Source organism: Rissa tridactyla, chromosome 3 (genome assembly GCF_028500815.1).
Source record: "Rissa tridactyla isolate bRisTri1 chromosome 3, bRisTri1.patW.cur.20221130, whole genome shotgun sequence".
In the NCBI taxonomy this organism is placed as follows: Eukaryota; Metazoa; Chordata; class Aves; order Charadriiformes; family Laridae; genus Rissa; species Rissa tridactyla.
Window position 1 is genome coordinate 70,374,597 of NC_071468.1, and position 23,753 is coordinate 70,398,349.

Below are 23,753 nucleotides of genomic sequence, written 5' to 3' on the forward strand. Positions count from 1 at the left end.
TCATAGCTACTGTTTCAAAGAGAAAATCAAATACTTGCAGAGATACCGGTGATGCCCCTTCTCTCCCTAGTCTTCCTGCTGTCAAGCAAAAGATACAGGCAGGTGCACTTTAAAGCCAATTGAACTCGGGTTCTTGGATCAGTTGGATGCTTATGAAAAGTCATGTCTGAGAGAGCTGAGCACAAGACTGGAGACAGTTGTGTGCTGTGGTCACAGCCCTCAACCTGGAAGTTCAAAAGCCCAGGACTCCACAGTTTTCTATGGAGCATAGATGCTCTCGGTTCAGATGTAGCTTCTACCTCGCCTCTTCTTTCTCCAAATCTGTAACATGCTTATGGCACTATTTAAGTCTTCAGAGACATTCTGTGAAGTACCAGTCACCAAATTAAGCTCAAGTTATAAAATACCTCATAAATTGTATGATGTGATATGACGTGGCACTTCAGGGCATGCTCTAGTGGCAGAGATTGTAGATTGTTTGGTTGGACTCGATGATCTCAAAGGTCCTTTCCAACCATGAAGATTCTATGATTCTATGATTCTATATGGTTGAGCACCAACTCTAGGCCACTTACCGCATGCCTGTAAAGATATCCAGATACACAGTCAGTCCAGGCCTCCACACCTTAGAGCAGACCAACCAGTGCTCCTGCCTTTGGGTGTCAGGACAGACACTTCCTCTGTGGCCTTTTCAGAGTTGGAAACCCCAGCCAAACTGCCAGTACTAGCTTGTTGGTCTCCGATCATAGCTTGTTCACTCCGCGAATACCCTCTCTGTGGAGAGTGCCTGCTTACAGCTTGACTTTTTAGAAGGCATAAAAACCACAGAAGTTTAAGTAGACCTTGCGCAGTCTCCACTGACCTTCGGGTTTTGATTGTTTCTTTGTTCATTTGCCATACCAGTTGCTCGAGATCATGCCAAATCCTGACCCCATCCATCAACCAGATTTATAATACACTTACTTCTCTCCCACTACTTAATCCAGATATGCATCACTTGCCTCTTTACCTGACTCAATGTGCCAGCACATGACAAGAGAAAGCAAATTTGATTGCACAGGGTTGCGCCTCACATTGGTCTGCCTGCAACAAGACACCGTTCTATGTATGGACTGCCTCTGCTGATTATCTAGAATTATGTCCTATTGTAGTTAATGGCAAAACCCACTCCAAGCGCAACACAGTCAGCCTAAGGGAGGATCACACCTATTTAAAAAAGAAACAGATAGGCTTTATTGAGAAAAGACCCAAAAAAACCCTGTGAATGCTATTGCTGTAATGCTTTGTACCCTTTATGTTGCTTGTAAAATGCCTGAAGACTGCCAGGGTCTTTGCAATTATTGAAGAAGACAGCAGGAAATAAAAATGTGTTGCTTAGAAAGAGCAACGTTTCCTTTACCTTTATAAATAAACCTTATGTATGTTTTGACACCTGCAAGCATAATTTTCTTGGTTCCACACATTGCAATATTTCACACTTCCCGTTAAGCTTTGATCTGCATGAAAACATACTACGCAAGCAAGCTAAGAAGATAAATACAGTTAACAATCAATATTATTATTTTATTCTCTATCATTTTAATTTGAAGAATTGACAAAGTGTAAGAACAGTTTTTAAATATTGTATAAGCAATAATATAACCAACATGTACAAGAAGTTATTATGCATGCATAACTAGGAAGCACAACAAAATACGTTCTGCTGCTTAGACAGATAGCACGGGGTTCAATTTACTTAACTTTAGCCAACGAGAAGTTAGACATCTTGCCTAGAATAGCAGTCTAATCACTGGGGAAAAAAGAGAAGCACCTCTGGGGCAATTCACCTGCTCCATCCTGAGATGGATGTCTGAGATATGTAGGATAGATCACCTTTTGGAAAATGTTCTTTCTCTCGCTGCCTTTCCTGATGATAAGAAGGAGCCCAGATAACAAGCTTAGGTCACACACTGACCTTTTAGGTTAGCTAGCATTAAGTGAAATTAATCCCCCCTCTGCAAGGTCTCACCTTTCCTGGGGTTTTTATATTGCTCCGTGTGATAGTCATTGTGCAGGTAAGAACAATATGAAGGCCAAATGGAAACATCTTTTTCTGTGGGATTCCTCCCAGAGATTGACTTGTATTTCCATCAAAGTCAGTGGAAAGAGGCCACTGACGGAAACCATACTGACTATAGTCCCATTAATTGTTCAGCTTCCCCAGGAGCAGCAGCCTGAGGCTCTGAACCTCACCACTGCGCATCCATCCAGGTTCACTTCGTGTCCCCTGTCTGCCACAACTATCAAAACAGCTGTCAGGATCCTTCACCCCAGGTTATGAATATTGCACACCACCTCAGGAGAGGTCAGAAAAAAACATTCTAAAATCCGAATCCTTATTGATTATTTTAGGTATTGTGAACAGTAATTACTTTTGTTCCTAGCAAGTGCTTCTTTGATTGCCTCAGAAAAAAATATGGTGCATGTAAACACGGACAAGTAATTTCCCTTTACTTGACAAAATCTGCTTCTCTCTATCTCAGAAAAGGGGAGCTGATTGAGATGCTTTTATGGCAGCAAAAATAATTACTCTTCCTGACGCTGCAGCCAAAATGACACACATTAAGCCAAAGTGGATCTGCCCGGCCTTGCTTGGAGTAAAGCTGGACCCTGAAAACAGTGCTCAGTTTTTCAGTGCTAGTCTTTAAGCATGAGAAGGTCCTAGAAAGAATAAGTGTCTTTTATTAAAGCCACATGCTTTTTGTCACAGCTAGTGCTTGTTAGTGCTACAAGTTATTAAATGAGACCCTCTGAGCTCAAGGGTGATTCGGCTCAGCCAGCCTGCAGGTCAGCATGCCAGCAGCATGTTCTGGTTTGAATTCCCCAGATTTCACTGAAAACTTAACACGTCCAACAGCCTGGCTTTAAAAGCAGTGCTCCGAGGTACTTCCCCTTGACTCTTTCAGTCTGATCCAATACATTCACCAACATTTGCTCTTACTGCAATCGTGTGTTTCATTCATAAAGAAGGAAAGTCACTTTGCTCTGACACTAATTTGTATTTGTCATCATCAGTCAGGCTGAAGCTCTGAGCTTCTCAAAGGTGTTCAACATTTCAATGCAAAGGTCAATGGGAAAAGCAGGGCCCTTAGACTGGCAGTGGCTTATCCATTTTTTGTAGGCTTTGGCAGTCACCATTTGCAAAGGAGAGCCTGAAAAAGAACAATGAAGGTGCTTTGCAGATGGATCTGGAAAAAAAAATTTTACAAAATCCCGATACATTCTAAATACCCCAAAATGGTATCATTCCAAGGGAAAGGGCAGCACAAGATATTTGCAGGTAAATTTAAAAAAACAAGTTATGGAGGCTGTAACTGTGGGGTTAGTCAATCAAAATGAGAGATGACAAATAGCTGTAAAGATGAGTACTGTAAACCTGATGCACAAGATAAGAAGTAGTACAGCACATCATTTTGTTTAGAGCAAAAATTAAATACACAAAATATTGTGGTGATATGGTGGAGAATTGATTCCTTCTACCTCATTTATTGGCTGGTATTCCATCATACAGAAAAGAATTAGCAAAAACTTAAGAAGTAACAGAAAAGTTAAAAAGTTAAGCCGTTCATAGATATTGCATACACAAATGTATCCCAATATCACTTGTATTTCATTGTTTCTTGTTGTTTCAGTAATGGGAAAGACAGTAATTAGAAGGCTGCTTCACTGTTCTTCCTTCTGAAACGCTGTATAAAAATGCAAGTGATTTTAAAATGCAAGTTACAAATTAATATTTAGCCTTTTTCTTTTATCGCAAAGACCACGGATCCTGAAAATGAGGAATGCCTAAAATAATATACTACAAAAGGAAAGAATTTGCATGCAGTATTTGAACTGTCTTTTTTCACAATGTTGTATATGTATGTGAACCAGGAGAGACTGGAATTGCTTCTATAGAGCAAAACAGAAAAATAGCTCATGAATCATTTCTTTAAGCTAGAAAATGTTTCACGTTCATCAGTGTCTTAATTCAGTGTTCCAAATCAAAATCATAATACTAAAGATATCCAGGTCTGTAGAGGTAAATTTCTGTCGGAACAACGAATAAATCTAGAAATGATGGAATTGATGCTACACTTGTCTTTTCCCCCACTAGGCCAGATAGTGGAAGAAAGCTCAGAATTTAAGAGCATATCAAATTACAGTGGATCTCTTTGTCTGAATCAAATGACATATTATGAAAAAAACATTGCCTCCATTTGTAATTTGATTACAGGAAAACAGACTTAGAGAAAGCAGTTTGTTAGAAGTGGTAGCTGATATTCTGCAACTAAATGCTTGGTAGGTTGATATTTTTTTATGTTACAAATGTCTCTTTTACACTGTTTTTTTTTTTTCCATTAAAAAATGAAAGCCAAAATATTTAGACAAAATCCATGTTTATAATGTGTTTCATGAATGTTAAGGTGCGCTTCTATTAGGAAAAGTAGTTTTTACAAAATTACCCAGAGTCGCTTGTCAGTAATTTTGAAAATGTTACACACAGTGTCCGCCGTAATGCTATCAATGTAAGTGCATTATTTTGTCTGTGTGAGTGCTTATATACATGTAGTGATTTTGTTTCTAATCATAATTTATATTTAGGATTTCGTTTGAAATGTGCTTTTCCTGAACAATTTCACATCACATATTATTACACTAGGCAGTGTTTTGTGTTTACTTAGGGAAACCTTTCTCACACAGCTGTGGTTTTGCAACTCACAAAGGTAACAATGGGAGATGTTCTTTTACATACATAACGATCAAAATACAGGTATTTGAGGTTTTTCTGGAAAGCCTCTGGAATATTATAAAGTGAAATGAGCACTGTGACATGTTCAAGTTGCATCCCCCTTTTGCATTTCCTAAAGAACAGTGAGTGCTTGACATTTTCTTATCTTTATTGTGTCTCAGCTGTAAAGCTTCAGTTAAATTATAGTTTGAGATGTTAGCATTAATATGTTAATTGCTTGAACATCAGTTTTTAAATATACTATGACAGCTACTGAATAGCACAAACTATGTATGTATACTAATGCACTTTTTCTCAGATTCCTGTATTCTTCTAATCTTGCCAATATCTTTGAACAAAAAAGGTTTATTTTTAGAGAGAACATGTTCTTCTACAGGTTCTGCTTGTTTAGGAAGGTATTGACATAAATGGAACTTGGAGTGCTTTCAGTTTCAAAGAGGCTTTATCAGACAGATTTTAGAAATCATATTTGCCACTCCGTAGGTTAAAGATATATTCATTACAAAAGAAAGGTCTGTGCACTTATTGACAAAGCTCTTAGTAAACTCAGGCAACTTGTACATGGGTTTAATTGAACTTTGCTTTTATATCTGTACTGAATAGCTTCTAACCCTATCAATGCTGCATGTGTTCTACACGGTCTAAAATAACCTATGAGTATTTTACCGAAAGCATTGCTCCAGTGAACTGTCTTGTCTTGTCCCCTTTGTCATCTTCCTCTGTGTAAATCTACTACTTTTCTCCCTCTCTTCCACCCCTGTAAATCCTCCACTCTTCCCTTCCTCTTTCTCCCATTACAACTGCTCCTGGATGCAGCAAGCTGTTTCACACAGAGAAGGAATATAGAAAATAGGAACTCTTGCCTGTCCAGCAGTCCCATGGCTTTCGCTCTTGGACAAAGGCAAGAATTACCCTTTTGAAACTCACCATGTCCATGTAACCTTAACTTTGGAGGAGGAAAGAAAAACCTTTTTCTTTGTACGTGGTAGGAGAGAAGTAGAAGAGTTATTTTTCCCTGCTGCACACGTGCAGATATTACTACACTGGGACAGTGGATAACCTATTTGCAACATCCAGTGCGCAACGTAAGAGACCTGGGACAAAATAACCACACCGATACAAACAGAATATGATTTACTACCATTATGTAGGAAAGACATCCCGGGTCACAGTATAGCACTAAGAACATGTCATCTCTTCCCAGCAGTAGTCAAAAAATCCGCAAACAAAAGGATCGCAGTTCATGACAGCCTCACATCTTGAATACTGAGTGCACCCTGGCTAAAATCTCTTGAAAATATATAGTTGACTTGAAAAAGGCAACAAAGATAACGAGAAGTGTGGAATGGATGTTTAGGGGGAGAGTCTAAGAGAAGAGACCACATAGACCACGACTATTCAGCTTGGAAAAGAGGCAAGTGAAATAAAGCCTAAATTCAAGGTCTGTACAACTGGAAAGACAACTATTAGATCTTTCAACACAACAGCCAAGAACACACAATCTACTGATTAGACAACAGTCGCACTTCACACATAACTAAACTGGGAAAGTTTCTCCCAATGTCAAAATCACTAATGGGCTTAAAAGTAGATGAATAATGGAGGGCTAATTTAATTTGTAGTTGTTAAATATAATGGTCTTAATAAAAGAAAACCCTGTGCCACAAAGTGCTTGGGAGAAGACCAAAGAAAGGAACACCGCACATTTGCTCAGCTCCACAGCATCTGCTTCCTGGTGTTGAAGGAGCCAGGATTAGCATCTGGATAGAGCTTTGATCTAAAGGAGCAGGGCAGATATTGCACTCTTATGATAACCCATAACTGACAAAGTGCTTCTGCTGAGACTTGTTTAAATTCAAAACAGTATGTAAAGCAGCCACCTGCTTCCCCTTTCACCATAACGATTCTGGTGACAATTGGAAGAGGCAAAACGAGCCAGATTATGTTTCATGCCTTTCCCCAGAGGCCCTTCCTTCTCAGTGCAACAGTACTCTGCAGCCTATTATAATGTTCCCATCTGTCTTAGTCATCATGCAGCCAAGCTATTTGTATTTAGCTCCTTAACCTTTCCTCATGAATCAATTTCTCTAACTCGGTAATCAAGACTGTCTGACAGGGAGGGAGAGTAAATCTTGGACTTGGTAACAGGGCTTCAGACAGCAACTCCTGCAACAAGAGATATAGAAATTCTCTAGGTTCCTTGTCCTACCTTTGTTTGGATAAATTTGCATGCTTATGGGGAAACAATGAGGCAAAAAGGATTGACCGTGTTTGGAAAAAAGTGGGCACTGGGTAGGAAAGACCAGTGAAAAGTCTAAGAGCAAATGGCAGGATTAAGATGTGTTTTGTTCTTTCCTGGTGGATTATGAAAAAGCATCCATCCATCCATCCATCCATCCATCCATCCATCCATCCTTCTGTCCCTCTTTTCTTCCTCTGTGCCTTTCTTCCTTCTTTCCTTCTCTCCCTCACCCCTTCTTGTTTGTGCTATGGCTAGTCCACGGCTTTGAAATCTTTCAGGAGCGCTTTGAACCTCTAGAGATTTATGCTCTAATAGGCAAATGTGGTGAGGCAGAGACAATGCAAACCTTTCGTTATTCAAAAGAAACTACCTATATTCCAGAATGTTTATTTAAAGACAGTCTTTTACAACTTTATTGACTATTCCCTTGAAGTTCTATTTTAGTACTGATTCCTAAAAGAAATCAGTTTATATATATACATATATATATATATATATATATATGTAGCTGTAGGGAATGTAAATCAACCTGTGCCCCATCTTTGGAAAAGTTTTTCTTTGTGGTCAGTGAAATGGATTTTTTGGTTGCTGACTCAAACTAGACTTTCACAGCTGCTGATACAGAGAATTTCCATGGAGCATAGCCCACATAAACTGCATTTTGTGATGAACAAGAACCTCTACATACTGCATTATCAGCATTTGAAATGCATTTACAAACGTCTTTGATAGCACTCATTTTCATGCTCTGTAGATTACTCACTGTTTAATGATAATGAATTAGAAACAGTATCAATAGTTTTGTTGAAGGTATGGAGGTGCTGATTCTTATACCATATTATATTTTGCTAGTTAATTTTGTCTTTTTAATTCGTTGATTAAATATGACTTACATTATCTAAGAAAGTTTTCAGTTGCAGAACACCACAAATCCTGATCTGAACCTATTTCACCTACATTTTGGGAGGTTAAATTGAAACAAAAACTTTTTGATTAGGAAGAACATGCTGTTACTAACTTTGATATTGACTTTGATCTAACTAAAAGTATACTCGGGATATTCCAATTAATGTTCACTCAGGGAATGTGTATGGTCTAGTCAGTTATAAAGGTTATCCTGTACAGGCTCTTGTTTAGCACCACGCGGGCTAAAAATACAAGTGGCAGCTTTCAAGAAAATTTTGGAATCAAGCTTAAACCCACAGGCTTCTCATGCAAATGAACTAACAAGTATCTGTCATTGCCCAGTAGTGATAGTACTCACTAATGAACCTAAATACCTGTTACAGTTGCTTCCAACTTTACTGAGTTTTAACACTCCGCATTCATTTGCTTAGTACTTGTCTGCTTGAGGGTTGGTTTTATAAATCTTAAGGTAAAAAACCACCACCCTATTCAGTTCCAAAAAAACCCCAAAATTTAAGGAAAAGATACAAAATTGCTGTGAGGCAAGACCTCCTTGTGACTGCCTCTCCATGGACTGTTTGCCAAGGTTATGTTCACGATTGCCTCAACAGTCTTGTTTCAAAAAAGTTACAGATGCCTCAGAGAATGGGGTAACTGAGCCCCCCTAGACCCAACAGCTAGGGCCAAAGTGGGACATTAATATGTAACAAGACTCAGGGTGAGGCCTTATAGAAGGAGAAATGATATTCTCTTACAGGTTGCACTTGCTCATCTTCTCAAACCAGCACAGTCACAGGCAGCAAGACACAAGTGTCCAAGCTGCCTCTCCAGGATTCCTTGTGTGCAGCCCAGAGGGCAAGGGGCAACAGCTACTGAGTCCTCACGGTGTCTTCTGGGTTCCTTTTGCTCAGCAATGACAGGTTGCTGTTTGTAGAGGCCTTTTAAGGCTCCCTTTAGGACCCAAACAATTTTTACGGTGGGATCTTTCAACTCACAGCATCTCTTACCTCATCCTCCATAGATCTCAGAGAAGGTTGCCAGGCACTGCCTTTGGTTGCTTGTTCAGGGTATCTTTTTGGCTACCATCTGCCTTTTGGTTTGAGAGAAGAGAGCATGTGCAACGGGACCTACAGCCTGTGGGAAAAACTTGTTCACTGAACAAGTTCAGCTGAAAATCATTACACAAACATCTCAGGAGAGCAAGGACTAAACAGCACAAGCCCGTGTAGGATCATCTTATCTTGTATAAATTGCTCATCACATTACCAGGACTGAGGGACTCCAAAGAAAAACTTACAAGGTGTGCTGCAAAGTTCATTATCCCCAAACAGAATGGATACGTGAGAGACTTCATGCCTTGTTTTACTGTCTCTCAGAAGCTCTCACTGTGAAAGAGACTATGAACTGATGACATTAAAGACAAAATAAAAAAAGTTTATCCCAACAGGGATCCATCTTTATTTATGGACTCTCTCAGTTCCCTTAAAATACAAACAATCCACAAATTGTAAATTAGTATTTAATCCCACCTCATATAGATTTCTTATCTTTTTGAAATAGGCAAAATTTCTGTCATTCTCAAACCTTTTATTCTCCAGAGAAATCAAAGGAGTGTCTTGAATGACCAAGACATAAAATCCCTTTTAATTATGGAATTGATTGGGATTTGGGCTGTGAAAACTGGCTTTTCTTTACAACATGCTATGCTGAAGAAAAAGTTGGTTATGTGCACATCAGTCAGTGCTGCTGCTTCTGGTCTGTACTGCCTCCCTCTCTTCTAATAGCATGATCACTGCCATAATCTTGGCAACTTTACCTGGATATTACTGGCATAATTAGTTCTTCTTTAATGCACAGAATGAATTTGTAAATGAGTAGCTATTAGTAGGAAGCATACTGTGGACAGGGGTGATTTAGCTTAATGCAGCCTTCCTAACTGTATTTTCTATCTATTTCAAGTGACATAAACTGTTCAATAGCTCAAAATCCCTTTATTTTAATATTAGGAAATTTTCCCATTAATACTGAGTCTGATGAGAAGAAAAGGTGGCTAATGAAGGCCTGAAGTGAAATAGAGTAATATTTTCTTGATAATAAAACAAAAATTTAAGTAGTAATAAACTTTGATGACATTTCGTGTATAACAAATGACGGGGAAAATGTGTAGCATAGCCGAATACACAAGGGGGTGAGGGGAATTATAATAAATATGGCTTTATAAAATAACATTTTAGTAATTCAACTTACGACAAATTACAGCTTTAAAAATCTCTTAATATTCTGCCACACTTGCATTATTTAAACTTTACCTTTGCCACTGAGCAAACAATACTGTACTAATGGACATATAAATCTTTTTTCAGAATTATTTCAAGACACAAGGATTGGAAAAATCATTAAATAATTTATGACAGTTGAAATATCTGCCTGATTTAGAAGCAGATCTATTCCCAGGAAAATACAGAGAGAATGATAAAAAGAAGATCAATAAAACTCTGCTTATACGTATCATATGAAGGAAATAAAATGAAGATACAGTAGATGCAATGGATTCATAAATTAAACTGCAGACGGAATATAGTTTGTTTCCCTCATATTTTTGTTTCCATTGAAAGAGCAAAACCAAAACAAATTCATTAAAAGCACCTGAGGTAAAAATTTTACCCCATTAAAATCGAAGGGCATTTTGTCACTACCTTCAGCTGGGATGGATCATCAGTTATGCTTAGCTCTTGCTACAAATGGATCTTTATCTCTGTGGATGTAAAAAAAATTGTTGACACGATGTAATTCATCTACTGATCTCTCAACACAGTTTTCAGTCACTTAGCCCATGTTCAGAATAGAAAGTACTGTAGCTTATTTCCCCTGCTTTGCGGTAGCATAGCTGCAGATAATGAAAGTTGTACTATAGATAGGATGAAGGCATATCTGTTGTTGTTTCATCTCATTCTACTGATGTAGCTAGGTGAGATTAAAATTACTTTAGTCAGAGATGCACGTGCTCAAATCTGGTAACATTAAGCTTTACACATTATTTATTCCAGTGCTACTGATAGTAAAACCTGGGGTAGGAAAGCAGAGTGCCACAGAGCTGGGAAAGACTCTGAAGTTGCCTTATGCTTCTATGGTAAACCCAAACTACTCAGTTCTTTCATACCACACGGCCCCGAGACACCACTTTCAGACAGGTGATGGTTTGTTGGGTTGGGTTTTAAGGAAACATGCTTGTAGTACATAGCTTGAAATGCTACACAATAATTGGCCTATGAAAGTTTCAACTGCTTATTTTCTTCCTCTCTGCTTCCGTTTCTCTTTATCTAACTGACCCTTCTTCACCATAATATCTGAGCATCTTATTATGAATAACCAGAACCACAAAATAAATTTGTTTCCTGCCTCTTAAAAATAGCAAGATTCTCTTCTTTCTTAAGTATACAAGCAATTTAATTTCTTTTTCAAGTTCAGAGCAATTTCATTTGGCTGCTTTGGTTGTCAGATAATTCATAATTGACTTGGAAAAAAATCAAACTCAGCTTGGATCTAATCCATATCACAAGAACCAAAATCACAGCTGACACTCTCGTTAGCACAGTCAGCAGAGAAACCCAGAGCCTGCTCCTATAAACATTACTAAAGCAGAACTCCTATTCTCAGGAATTCATTGTTAAGAATTTTGAAGGCATGAGGACACTAGATATTGAGACATCCCTCCCTTGAATCAGACCCTATCTGTTCCCAAATTGCACCAGTTTAACCAAAAGAGTGTTTTTATAACAATTTTTGTTCAGTGCTTATGTAGGATTTGGAGGTTTTTTTGGTTGAAGCATGACTCCTGGTACTTAGAAATAAACAGAAATTAAATATTCGAAATAATATGCTTTCACAGTGGTTCTTGGACTGATTTTAATTCAGTTGCAAATAAAAGCAAGCCACCTAGGTAAACTAAGACAGGACCGCTTCCTCGGTAGAAAGGTTAATTCTGCCAGGAAAAGGACGATGCTTGGCCTTCTATCTAATCAAGTCACTGGTGAGCTCTCATTAGTTTTGCGTAACCTGTAGGACAAACTGGAAAGCCAGAGTCTGTGGTGTGCCCAGCTGAGAAATGGATTGCTTTCCTTTTCCTTGCTGGTAGCTGGGTCTACTGTGCGGTTACACAAGCTTGGCTACATCAGATGCCACAGGAGCATATGCGCAGCACCAGTCGGTGCTAATGCAACGGGCTTAAGCTCCTTATCTCCCTTTGATCCCTAACCTTAAATCCATGCTAGATTTTTTTATCATTCGTGTTCACTCCTTTTAAAAAATAGAGTAAAAAGCAGGGGGGGTTTTAAGTAATATTTCTTCTTTCCTCCCCTCTTCGTTGGTTTTACTCCTGTGTCCCTTTAATTGCTGTCTTTCATTGAAGGTTTCCAGCCTTCATCATGCCAGTAAATAAATTATTTTTATTTATAGCTCCAGTTAGTCTGTTCATAGCTGTCAATAGCTAATGTATTCATTTGAATCCTGAAAGGGCCCCAGACTGCAAAACCTAATTAATATTTACTAAGGAGCAGAAAATTGCATGGAAGAAAGCATTTCTCTCTGGCATGTATAATGTATACTTGTTCATTCTGTCTTTCCTTTTTCTCTGTACCCGTATTTGAGTGGATTTGTCATGACTCCCTTTTCTATAGGCATGGCACATACAGACCCTCTATTCTCTTGCAGATGCCACTGAGTAGGCATCTTCCTGAGAGCCATGAGTATACAGGTGGCATAGGAAGGCTTCCCATGGGTCTCAAAAAGTTCAGTGTGAGCAGACATGAAGAGCTGTGGCCCAAACTGCGTTCCTGTACTGCTCCTGCTGGTCCCGCAGTCATTTGTGTGAGGAGCTCACTTAGTAGACCAAATTTAGTAGTTCAAATCAAGATCTCATTTAGCAGAAGAGGAAACCATTCTCTGGTGGTTCAGACCATTTGAAACTGCGTTAATTCCATTCTGAGGGGCACTTCTTTGGCTCGCTGCAACAGGTATTTTTTTCCTCCCCTGACAATGGACAGTAAACAACCTAACACCCTATCCTAAACATCACAGAGATACAGATTAAGTGGACTGCATCCCATGGTGTAAATGAATCCATCACAGTTCAACATGCCCCCTGCTATTCAGCCGAGACCTATCCCATCGGCACAGTTTCTCTGCTTGGGCCCTGGCAGCTGGAAACTTGTCCTCTCCCCACTCCCACCCTGCTAAAACTAATCCTAATAGGACAAATTCTCTTAGCACTCAATATGGGAATTATGCAGACGGGCCTTCAATAATTGGGCACTAATTTAATACCATCTCTCTTTGTTGGAGGCGCCTGGAATTTCTGTTGTGATAAAAGCTTTCCCTGATGATTGAACTTTGTTCTCCTGCCAGGTTTTTTGTTTGGTTTTCCTTTTTGAGTGTAGCGTAGCCAGAAGAATTGATGTGTACACAGACCTACTCTGCTCTTTCACAGGCAGAATCTACCCGCGCGAGCGTGAGAAAATTCAGTGATCTCTATTCGGTTTCCAGCACCAGTACTACCTTGTCTGAAAGTTGTGGAGGCACAGCCTACAGGAGAACCTGCTCACTGTCATCAGTTAAAAAAAAAAAAAAAAAAAAAAAGTCAAAATAAAGCATTTAAAACATGAAAGAGAGTCTTTCTTTATACAGCATGGTCTGGTAAAATGGTTTTGCAGAGATGTAATCCTCCAAGTGCAAAATGTAATTGCCTTCCTAGATCCAGGCCCTGGAGACCTAACTATTATTATCTACGGAGATTTGTCTGAGGCACTGATGGAAGGGCAGGTATTAAGATAGGAGTCTAGTAAGTTGAGGTAGGGAAGATACAAATACTTTATGAAGAAATTAAGCTCTTTCTGTGAGTTTCAAAGCTGAATTTGCTATGCATAAGAGAAAGCAAACATTTCTACTGAAGTGAGTTAATTCCTTTGTCCATTGGAATATGGTAATTATGATACATTTTTAATTCTGGAAAAAGAACCTATGTTAACAAAGGAATTAATTGATTGTTTTAGAATATAAAGATTTCCTCATCTTGCCTTACTTAAGCTGGAAGTTCAAAACCTGCTAGACAGCAAACCACAGCTGAAAAGTCCTTCCTTGCTTTTCAGTGAGACTGATCATTGAGTTGTCATAAATCTGTGAAGTATGGCTCTACTTTCTTTATGGACCTATAATTATGAATCTATAACATAGGACAAACATTCCTATGGCACAACTGTGATTTAGGTTTTTATTTGCACATAAAAAAAAAATAAAAAAAATGCTTGCAGATGAATTTGGTCTAATCCTACAGTGATTCTCTTTGTAAATATTTAGAAACTAACTGCTTGGCTATTTGTAAGATACGAGATTAAAGAACGAAACTACTATTTTTATCAATTTAGTTTGTCAGATGTTTTGTTCTAAAATAGTAGAAACCTAAATGTTATAGGCCATTTTTTGATTACTGATTTTACTGCTGTAATGTAGTGGAAGGGTTCTGTTCAGACAGGTAATTTAAAAAAAAAAAACACATTTCTGATGCTGCATCTAAATAACTTATAGCCACCTCAGGCCTGAATCATCAGTCTGTGTATCACGGGGCTGGCCATCAGGCACACCCCGTCTCAGTGGGGCTCTTGCAACAGGTGTAATTCAGGTTTATATTGTAAATTATGTTGGTTTATTTTGTAAGGTTGAACACCCTTGCCTTAATAATCCCTATGTGTAACATGAGCAGAAAGGCACTCTCTCAGAGAAAGAGGGCAATACCCTAGAAACAAATTTATTTTTTTAAGTGGGTCTTTACAATAAAAGTTTACATATTTTCTTGAAGACCTAAATTTTAATAGCACACTTAAGTAGAGAAAATAATATCAAAAGGATTCCAGGGAGGAGGGTAAGGTACAGAGAAAGAAGCCGCTGAAGCAGAAGGGAATACAGTACTTGGGAAAACTCTGGGCAAACTGATTAAAACTGGGATTCTTTTTACCTACTTTGTAAAGCATTAGCCAAACTAGTTGTCTAGACTCTCTGTGTATGGAAAGAATACCCAGAGGGAAATTCATCTCAATTAATTTAGATACCTATCTTAGTCTGGGATGAAATAAATGTGCTCTGAAGGTATCCTTTCTCTCCACTAACCACAGGGGAACTTAAGCACCTGGCTTAGACTAGACATTTAGCTCTTAGACAGCAAAGTTAGGTGAGATGTATGGCATGCAAAGTGAAAACGGGAGCAACGTAGCGTCAACAGTTGAGAAATAAAAGGGAGATGACCTGCAAAGGGCCTTTGGGGTAACAGGAAGGAATATGGAAGACAGGAAATAATATAATTAGGTAATCAAGTGGGGCAACACAAATGGATTTGAAGAGCAGGATAAAATGATTTTGCAGCAACCAGGTAAATCTGACTGAGCTGCCATATGGTATAGAAGAAAATAGAAAAGGTGGCTAGGGGAAAGGTTTACAGTAATCAGTGCAAAAGTCGCTCAATGCATGAATAAAAGAGTCCCCTGTAGGGATGCGAAAGAATCGCCAATCTTTGGGATATTGTGAAAATACAAAAGGTATTCAACCACAGTACCTTCAAAGGAAGAGAAAGGCACTAAAGGTGAAAATAGGTTGTATTTTTACTGTAGTGGAGATAAAAGATACAATATGCAAAACGTAGTGAGAAAAGATATTTTTTCTCTTTGAACTGGATCTGGACCTCCCAATGAGAAATAGTCTGTTGCACATTGGTATGGATTTTTTCTGGTTGCATTTTGTGGCAGAATTGCTGACTGAGATACTAGACACATTTAAGCCAGAAATCTTTAATAGTACACTGTCAAAGGGAATCTATTTCATTGAAGGAACAAATAAAATTGACGTGATCAAATAAAGAAATCTGATCCCTGATTATGCCTTATATCACCTAGTCTTAACAGTCTGACTACCCGCTTAATACTACCTGCTAAATATAATAAATCTGCTAAACACTAAATATTACATAATCCAGACTAAGAAAAAGCAGAAGATTTTGTTTCTACCAAATCTTAATTACGAACTGATAAATAACAAGTGACAGCAATGGCTTCCAAAGCTGCCTCATTTGGATGTTTTGTGCTAAAGTACTAAAAAGTCCTATAAAAGCCTGTGGTGATCATCAATACCCTATGTTATTTGAAACCAATTACAGGGTAACTGAAGGCACTATTAAAGCAAATTACTCATTTGTGACTCTTATTTAACTAAAACAGTTTTATATTTTCCTCACCCATCCTGCCAGCTCAAAATCTGAGCTGTGCTTCTTGTGTTTCTCTAGGAAATCATCTAGGATTCCTATTTTTTCTCTGTGATGTTTTGACTGTATTTTAAGCATAAATATTATGAATCCTTTCCTGTCGAGTTTTGATTTACCAAGCATTTGGCCAAGTCAATGAACAGATTAAGCTCACTACATAATACCAGATGGCTTTATGGTTTTGTGTCCTCTCCTGGGCAAGTCCTGCTGTCATCTCTGAGCATCTGCACGGACCCACGAGGGACGTGTGCACTTTTCATTCATTCAGCTGGGTCACTCGTCATTAATATTCGGAGGAGGAAAGGAGGTGTCAGACAAGAGAATTGGTTCTGGCTTCTGTTAGCACATTGACATGTCAATCATTCACCCTAGAGGCTGCCAGGCCCAATTTAGAACAAAAGTAACTGCTGGGCTGAGCACATCACAAAAGGAGATGAGATTTCTTTGTGTTAACCGGTCCCTTCACGGGGTGGAAACGTAATTAGTCTTCCTCACAACCAATAACACATGAAACCCAGTGATTAGCAGGACCTACTTTGAGATAAAATCGCTGACCTCAATCATGTTATGAATGATTCTGCTGCAATCGTAGGGTGTTCTCAAAATGAAATTGTATTTAAAGCACCTCTCCTAGGAAAGCGGTCCAACCCAGCACAGTGATAGCTTGAATATGTTAAGTTCCCTGCAATTTCTTACATGACAGCTTTGATCATTCATAAAAGGTACTGTTGTTTCCCAAATTAATATAGTCAACTTTAAAAGAAAAACCAGCAGAAACAAATTAATCCTTAAGTCGTTTGATCTCAGTGCAATTTCCCAGCAGCTGCATGTGTAATAGCCTCTTAGTGCACTCTACTGGACTCCCTAAAGAATGCCTCCTGCTTCCATGGAGCAGCTTTAATGGGAAAAAGGTGGGTACGGTGGCAAAGCCCACGTGGGCTGAGCTGCTCAGACTAGAAAACAGGAATTCCTGGTCCATAAACCCTTCAACCTTTTCTTGCAAAATTGTGATCCTTTTCGGCACATTGAGTTAATTGAAACAAATGTAAGCATCAGCAATAAGAGCATTTGCTATCACAGTTCATACCTGTTTCCCATTAAGGGGCAAAAGCTTCACTTTGCTCTGGTGGGCATCATCTCTTTCAGCAGACAGGCTAACATAGGACAGCTTTCAAGTGTCTGCCATTATAATAGCAGACGCAAACCTCTCAGACACCAGGATCTGAACCCTGAAGCTAGCTTTTTCTCTGGCATAAGTTGAACCAACATCCAGGCTGCAAATATTCTGAGGCAGGTTAAATATTTATTCTATTGATCAGCTCCATGTCTGTGTGTAAAATCTCCTACCACCCAGTGATAATCAAAGAAACATTTTCTCAGGACAAGCCACATGTAAACCAGTAAATCTTTATCAGAATCAATAGATAGACACCTCTCTACACCGGCTGAAGAACCGTCTATTTAGTTTTAATATAAGGTTGTCAAATACATGTTTTCTTACATTATGCTTGCAGTTATCTGCTGTATACTACATGACACAAGCAATCCACCCTGAACTTCTGTCCTGGTCAGAAGGCTGGAAACCTTTCACCTCCAGCTTTTCCTGTAACAGACAGTCATTGTTTCACACGCTTAATTTATTTCCTCAAGAAAAGGAAAAAAGTATTCCAGTGTCCTTAATTCATTTATCTCCTTTAGTCCCACTGTCTATAGCTAACTGCATCATGAAAGCTGTGTTCTTACTGTGGCCTGGTTTTGTAATGAAGTTTCATGGCGAGTTAAATTTAACCCAAAGCAGCAACCCCACATCTCTGTTGCAGATCCTGCAGAACAAACACCTAACGTCATCAGCCAAAGGCTGCAGCTAAACTGCAGGAGTAAGAAGCAATGACAGTGGGAAACAATAAACCACTTCTCTTTTAGCTCTCATAGGTATATATTACTAATGCTGCTTAGTAACAAATTTATTTGAACTGCTGCAACCCATGGGCAGGTGAGAGGAAAGCTGGATCTCCCTAGTCACATAGATGTGCTGGGTACAAGGAGGGAAATGCCATAAAATATTTGGCTTTGGCTGTTATATTTACTGCTACTTTATTCATACAGCTATTTCAGTATTCAAATACCTAAGGACTGATTGTATGGCTGACTGCACCAATTATTCTGCATCTCAAAAATCCGGCAACACGCCCACAAAATAGAAGACTACAAAGACAGCAGTTTGATGAACTTTTAAGCATGTTTTGATCACTAGCATAAGACCATTTCCTCTTTATACTCTAAGAGACTAAATAGACAACACAGTGGCACTTTTACATGCCTTAAAGAATGCTACTATTATGTGAATTATATATTCCTGTTAATAAAAACACCTCCAAATAACAGTTCTTGCCTATTTTATGTAGGGCTGTAAGTTTACTGAAAGGATACAGCACACAAACTCTCAAAGAAATATCTGGGAGCATCAGTGGAGCATATGTCCTGGCTAAAGAAAGAAAGGTTCAGAGGAGCTTTTGTGCTCTCTCACGAACGGCCAGAAGTCACTCTGTGTCAGTCCAGCATCCTCTCCGAAGCTGATTACTCTAAATTATGTGAGGGGCCAAGCAGCTGATGTTCACCCTTTTTTTAAAGGTCCTTCCTCAGCAAAATGCTGATCCTTCAATATTTCAGACAAAAATATTGTGCAAAAGAAACTACGTACAGCTTAAGTCATTCTTAAGGCCAATTTCCCCACCACACGTCACAACGTGAAAAAAACGGAGGCTAAGTACAGTACAATTCTGGGTAAGAGCCATCGCTGATAATGTAATCCACTTGCATGGTAAGTACCTCCAAGTGCAGTTATGTCAATATATGTCAAAACTATGCTACAAATACATGCATATGCAGACAGCGTATCAGAGAGGCATGGCAGATCGGTGGTAACCTGTCAGCAAAGACAGGTTCAATTGTTTGCTCAACAGAGATTTGCCATGTTCCCATTTGTGCTCTTCAGTTCCTCATCTCTAAAATTAAACTGACTGTATTTTTTTTACATCACAGAGATGTGCAAGGACCTTAGAAACAATATTAATATTATTGAAATATCTTCAATACGTTGATTTGGGGCGGGGGGGTTAATTGAAATTGTTTTTCCACAAGGAATGCTGCTGTTTAAGTATAAAGATGCACCAATTTTCAACATGCTTACAGTATTTTGATTAGTAGGATTGTGTTTTCTTGCCCTTGATTCCATCAGCATGATTTTTACATGACACAACTGTAATTTTTCTCCATACATTGCATTTCCGTAAGTAATTTTATGAAGTCAGAGACAAATAGTTTGAGAAGGCCGTCTGCTTTCATTTGCATCATTCTCCATGTGCTCTGTGCTCTGAAGTATATATTATGTTTAGCAGCTGCTTAAATACTAATCCCAGGACTGAATTATCTCTGTCACTATAAAGGAGGATAAGAACCCTTTTTATTATGAAACATTCTATCTGTTGCAATACAGGAGAGAGGCAGACATACATAAGGCAGGCGATGACCTTCCATTATTGTTCATTCAAAGGTTTAGGGAGTTATTTTCATATTTAAAGAAAATGCATGTGCAAAGTGACTGTATCAGAGTACTGAAATAAGCAAGATCTCTGAGGGACATTTTAAAGAATGGAGTATTACCTAAGAAAACTCAGACAAAAGCTTCAAAGAGACTATGCAGCACTTATCCATTGTTGAAAACGGGTTTAAGAAAATGCCGAGTGGAGCATTCTCAGCCACGAAACAGTACTTAGGTTGAAAAAGCTAGGAAATAAAGTTAATACATTGAAGAAAATTTATACAATATATTGATTTTCAGATTACAAGAAACTGACTATAACCCCTACATTACAACAATATTGAAAATAAATATAAAGCACTTACTGTTTCTAAAGTCAGTTAAAAGTCGTCTATGGGACTGGCAAAAATACAGTTTATTTCAGTGGGGTTTTAAAAGAAAACTTTCTCTGAGAAGGCTATGCCTCTTAATTTTTGATTAAAGACATAGTCACAGCAATCTACATCTTCTTAACATCCAGGGTGGATTAGTACTCCTCATTGTACTGCCTAATGCACATGCTGAGATTAAAAAGAGCTTCAGCTGATTTAAATCCCAGCAATCTCTTTTAATGGTACTAGCCCCCAAGAACATGACCCCCTAGCACTCTGCTCTCTAGCATGACTCCAAAGTGAACAAAGAAGCCAGCTGGCCTTCTGTGGTACAGGGCTGAGCTATCTGGTGAGCTTTCTCATCAGGTGGTCCGAGAGCTCCTTGTTGGAAGAAGTGTTCATCACACTGGCAGAACTAGAGGCTGTATTCACAAAAGGATTTAAGATCATAAATTCCTCTTCAGGTCCTTAAGTCATTGGACTTAAGCACCACCCACATTCAGAGCCGTGACTAACGCTAGGCCCAAGCTCCTCACAAACAGGTTTTCCTATAACGCTTTGGGTGGACTCCTTGGGGTGGTTGCTGTAAAACAAACCTCACCTCAACTGGTATCTCTAAAAGAAATGCGCCATATTAAGATTGTCCTTAGTATTGACTACGCTTACTACAGGATGGTCCTTACTATCCTAAATAACTTAACCCTGCTCTTTCCTTTTTAAACAAAGAGGAGGGGGAGGGTTGTAGCACTAGTAAAATGCTCTGGACCTTACAGCAGCAGGCCTGTGAAATGCCAACAGCACGGTACCACCTGTGGCACACACCCCTGAGCTGTACAGGAGTCCTAGCCCAGCTGTCCCGTCCCCGCAGCGAGTTGCATCCCATGGGCCTGGTGACCAGCTCAGACAGCACCGGCCTCCACACAAGATGGGGTGGAGGGCAGAGTGGGGTTCTCCCTCATGCCTACCACTGCAAGGGCGGCAGTGCTCCTCCGCGACGGGGATCTTCCCACCCACCCAACTAGGGCCTCAGCTCTGGGTGAGGCTCTCATGGACCTTCCCATGGAGGTTGCATCTGCAGGCCTCCAGAGTTTGGGATGTGGAGAGAAGGCAGGATAAGAAACTCAAACCCCAAGTGGAGAAAGAAAGGTGTCAGCTGCTGACAGAAAGCCTGGAGAGGTGGCATGAAGGGAAGGCGATGGCTGGATGGGGAGCGTCTTCTGGAGGCCAGGCCAAAAGAAATGATGTTGTGAGGGAAAAGATAGCAGACACAGGTGCAGGAGGAACAAACCAAGTGCAAGGGAAAACTTGAAAGATCAAAGCTCTAAGGTGAGTACAGGAAACATTTTCACGAAAAACAGCTGAGAGGGAAGCGGATCATGGAGAAGGATACTACAGACTTGAACCATAATCTGCTCAGACACAAGGTTTCATGGGCTTTTGAGAAAATGGAAGGAAAGGAAAAGGAAAAGGAAAAGGAAAAGGAAAAGGAAAAGGAAAAGGAAAAGGTATAAAAAGACCAAGTCCAGTATAAAAAGACAAGATACAGACACCCGAAATGAGTTAATCAGCAGGTCAGAGTTGATGAGCTTTAGCAAGAGACTTCTTGTGGAAAAACAGCTTCAGAGATCTCAAGAAATCCTTGATCAGCTGATGGATGAAAGAATTAGGGAATCAAAGGAAGAATAATGAAGTTTTATGGCCAAATTTAGAGCAAAAAAGAGAGAGGAAGAGAAAAAGACATAGAAGTATGTTGCTAAATATGGCTGAGAGGAAATTTCAGCAAGCCCCAGAAATGCTGGCCAAAACTATTCAACAGAAAGTAAAACACATCAAGGAAATTAACTGTTTGAAAGAGAGAAACCACCGCTCTCAAAGACAAAACTTGATGATGATGAAAAAGGTCGACTACAGGAAATAAAAGAAGCAATCAGAAGAAGAGATCAGAGAAGCGATTTAGTGTTAAGAGATAAGGAGTCTGTTGCAGAAAAGCCAGGAAAAATACCCAGAGCATCTTATGGTCTGACACAAAAAATGATAGAACTGATGAATAGCTTAGCAAATGACTAGATGGCTTCAGATGCCTCTTACGGTGCAGATATTTTTAAGACTTAAAGGTTTCAGCCATTTTTGCGCCCAAAAGATAGCATGCATTTTATTCTTCTTGTGATTTGGCAAGAGCTCTGGGTTGTATCGCGCTAAAATGGTTTAATTTTAACCTCGCTGTATCCAATGAATGTGCCAATCACCACCTGAGCCACTTCAGTTCTGGCAGCCCGCTCTACCTGCCTGTTGTTCTAATGTTCTTCAGTGGCACGACACTTGGGCATGTGAGCGTCTACATGCCATACCTTTACACCAATGTTCTCTACCTAGATAGCAACGTCTTGCCGCGGTGCAGCAGCACAGGTGAGTCTACTTCGGCACTGCCAGTTGATCCATTGCCATTGCTGTAGCCCCCTCCACAGGGCATTTGCCACCATCCAAGAGTCAGTAGAAAGAATAATGGCCACTTTTCTCATTCAGCAAACCCTAGGGCCAGATGGATGGCTTTCACTTCTACAGACTGACTTGATTCGCCTTTTCCTTCAGTGGCATTATTTTTTTCAATATGTTTAATTTTCATTCCGAAAAGTTGAATCACCGTATCATTCACAGCATGCTAGATATAAAATACAGCTTTTAGGTTTTGAGAATAAATAAATTCCTGTGGTATGGGACCTTAAATAATTAAGAATAAATACTTTGGAGATGGGGAATTCTGTGCATTTCACTGAGTAAAATGTACTCCAGTTCCCCAATTCAAAGGCTCCAACATAGATATATTTGCTTGAACTCTTTTTTTAATCTTTTTTTAATCTATATTTATGTTGTTGAATATACCATCAGTCAATAGCCTAGGACAAGCAGAAGCGTCATCTGAAAAAGTAAAGAAATTTCTTTCCTGGGAAAGGAAGGGTGAAACGAAGTTAGTGGTATTAGGCTCTACAGGTTTGTAAGGAAGAGCAGCTGAAGATCCCAAAGAGCTGGCAGTTTCAGCTGATGTCAACTACAAAAGTAAAAAGTGATGAACGGGAAATAGACCAAATTTGAGGGCAAGCATGGATCTGAATGTCATCAGAGATCTTTGGGGGCTTCTGCCTCGTGAAACCAAGACTGGGTTTTTCCAAGCACATGGTTCAAAAATAATGTTTCCTTTTTAGGGAAGCAAAAATCTCAGCAAAGCAGAGAAATTTAGCAACTGATAGAGCCTTGCCCTTTCACAGCCACTGCTGGAACATCATTAAATTAGACTTATTTAAGAGCCTGTATGAAATTTCCTAGCTTCAAGCTGCAATTCAACAAGTCAAAAGTACTTCATGCTGGAAAAGAAAGTAAAACTGTATTTTGCCGATATAAATCAACTACGATTTGAAAACTTGTTCCTGACAGAAATTCAAAGAGATTGTAGAAGTGAGATAACCTGTCTAAGAACCCTACGGCTGGAAACATGCCTGCTCCCAGCAGAAGTCAGGAATCTAATTTGTAAATCATAACAGCAGGATATTTGCACACTTAGAAATCAACAGTATTTTCTACACTTCTTTAGAATACACTGTAGTCATCTCCTGGGACTTTTTTTA

The 23,753-nt window shown here is 39.2% G+C and overlaps 1 long non-coding RNA gene across 1 annotated transcript in view; it reads right to left on the bottom strand.

The window, feature by feature from the left end:
• Window positions 1–2,903: 2,903 nt before the first annotated feature.
• The window catches only part of LOC128907924 (uncharacterized), a 36,488-nt gene continuing 15,638 nt past the window's right edge, over window positions 2,904–23,753 (bottom strand). Inside the window, exon 4 of the long non-coding RNA XR_008465796.1 lies at window positions 2,904–3,191. This is a non-coding gene — a long non-coding RNA (uncharacterized LOC128907924). The remainder of the gene's footprint in view (window positions 3,192–23,753) is intronic.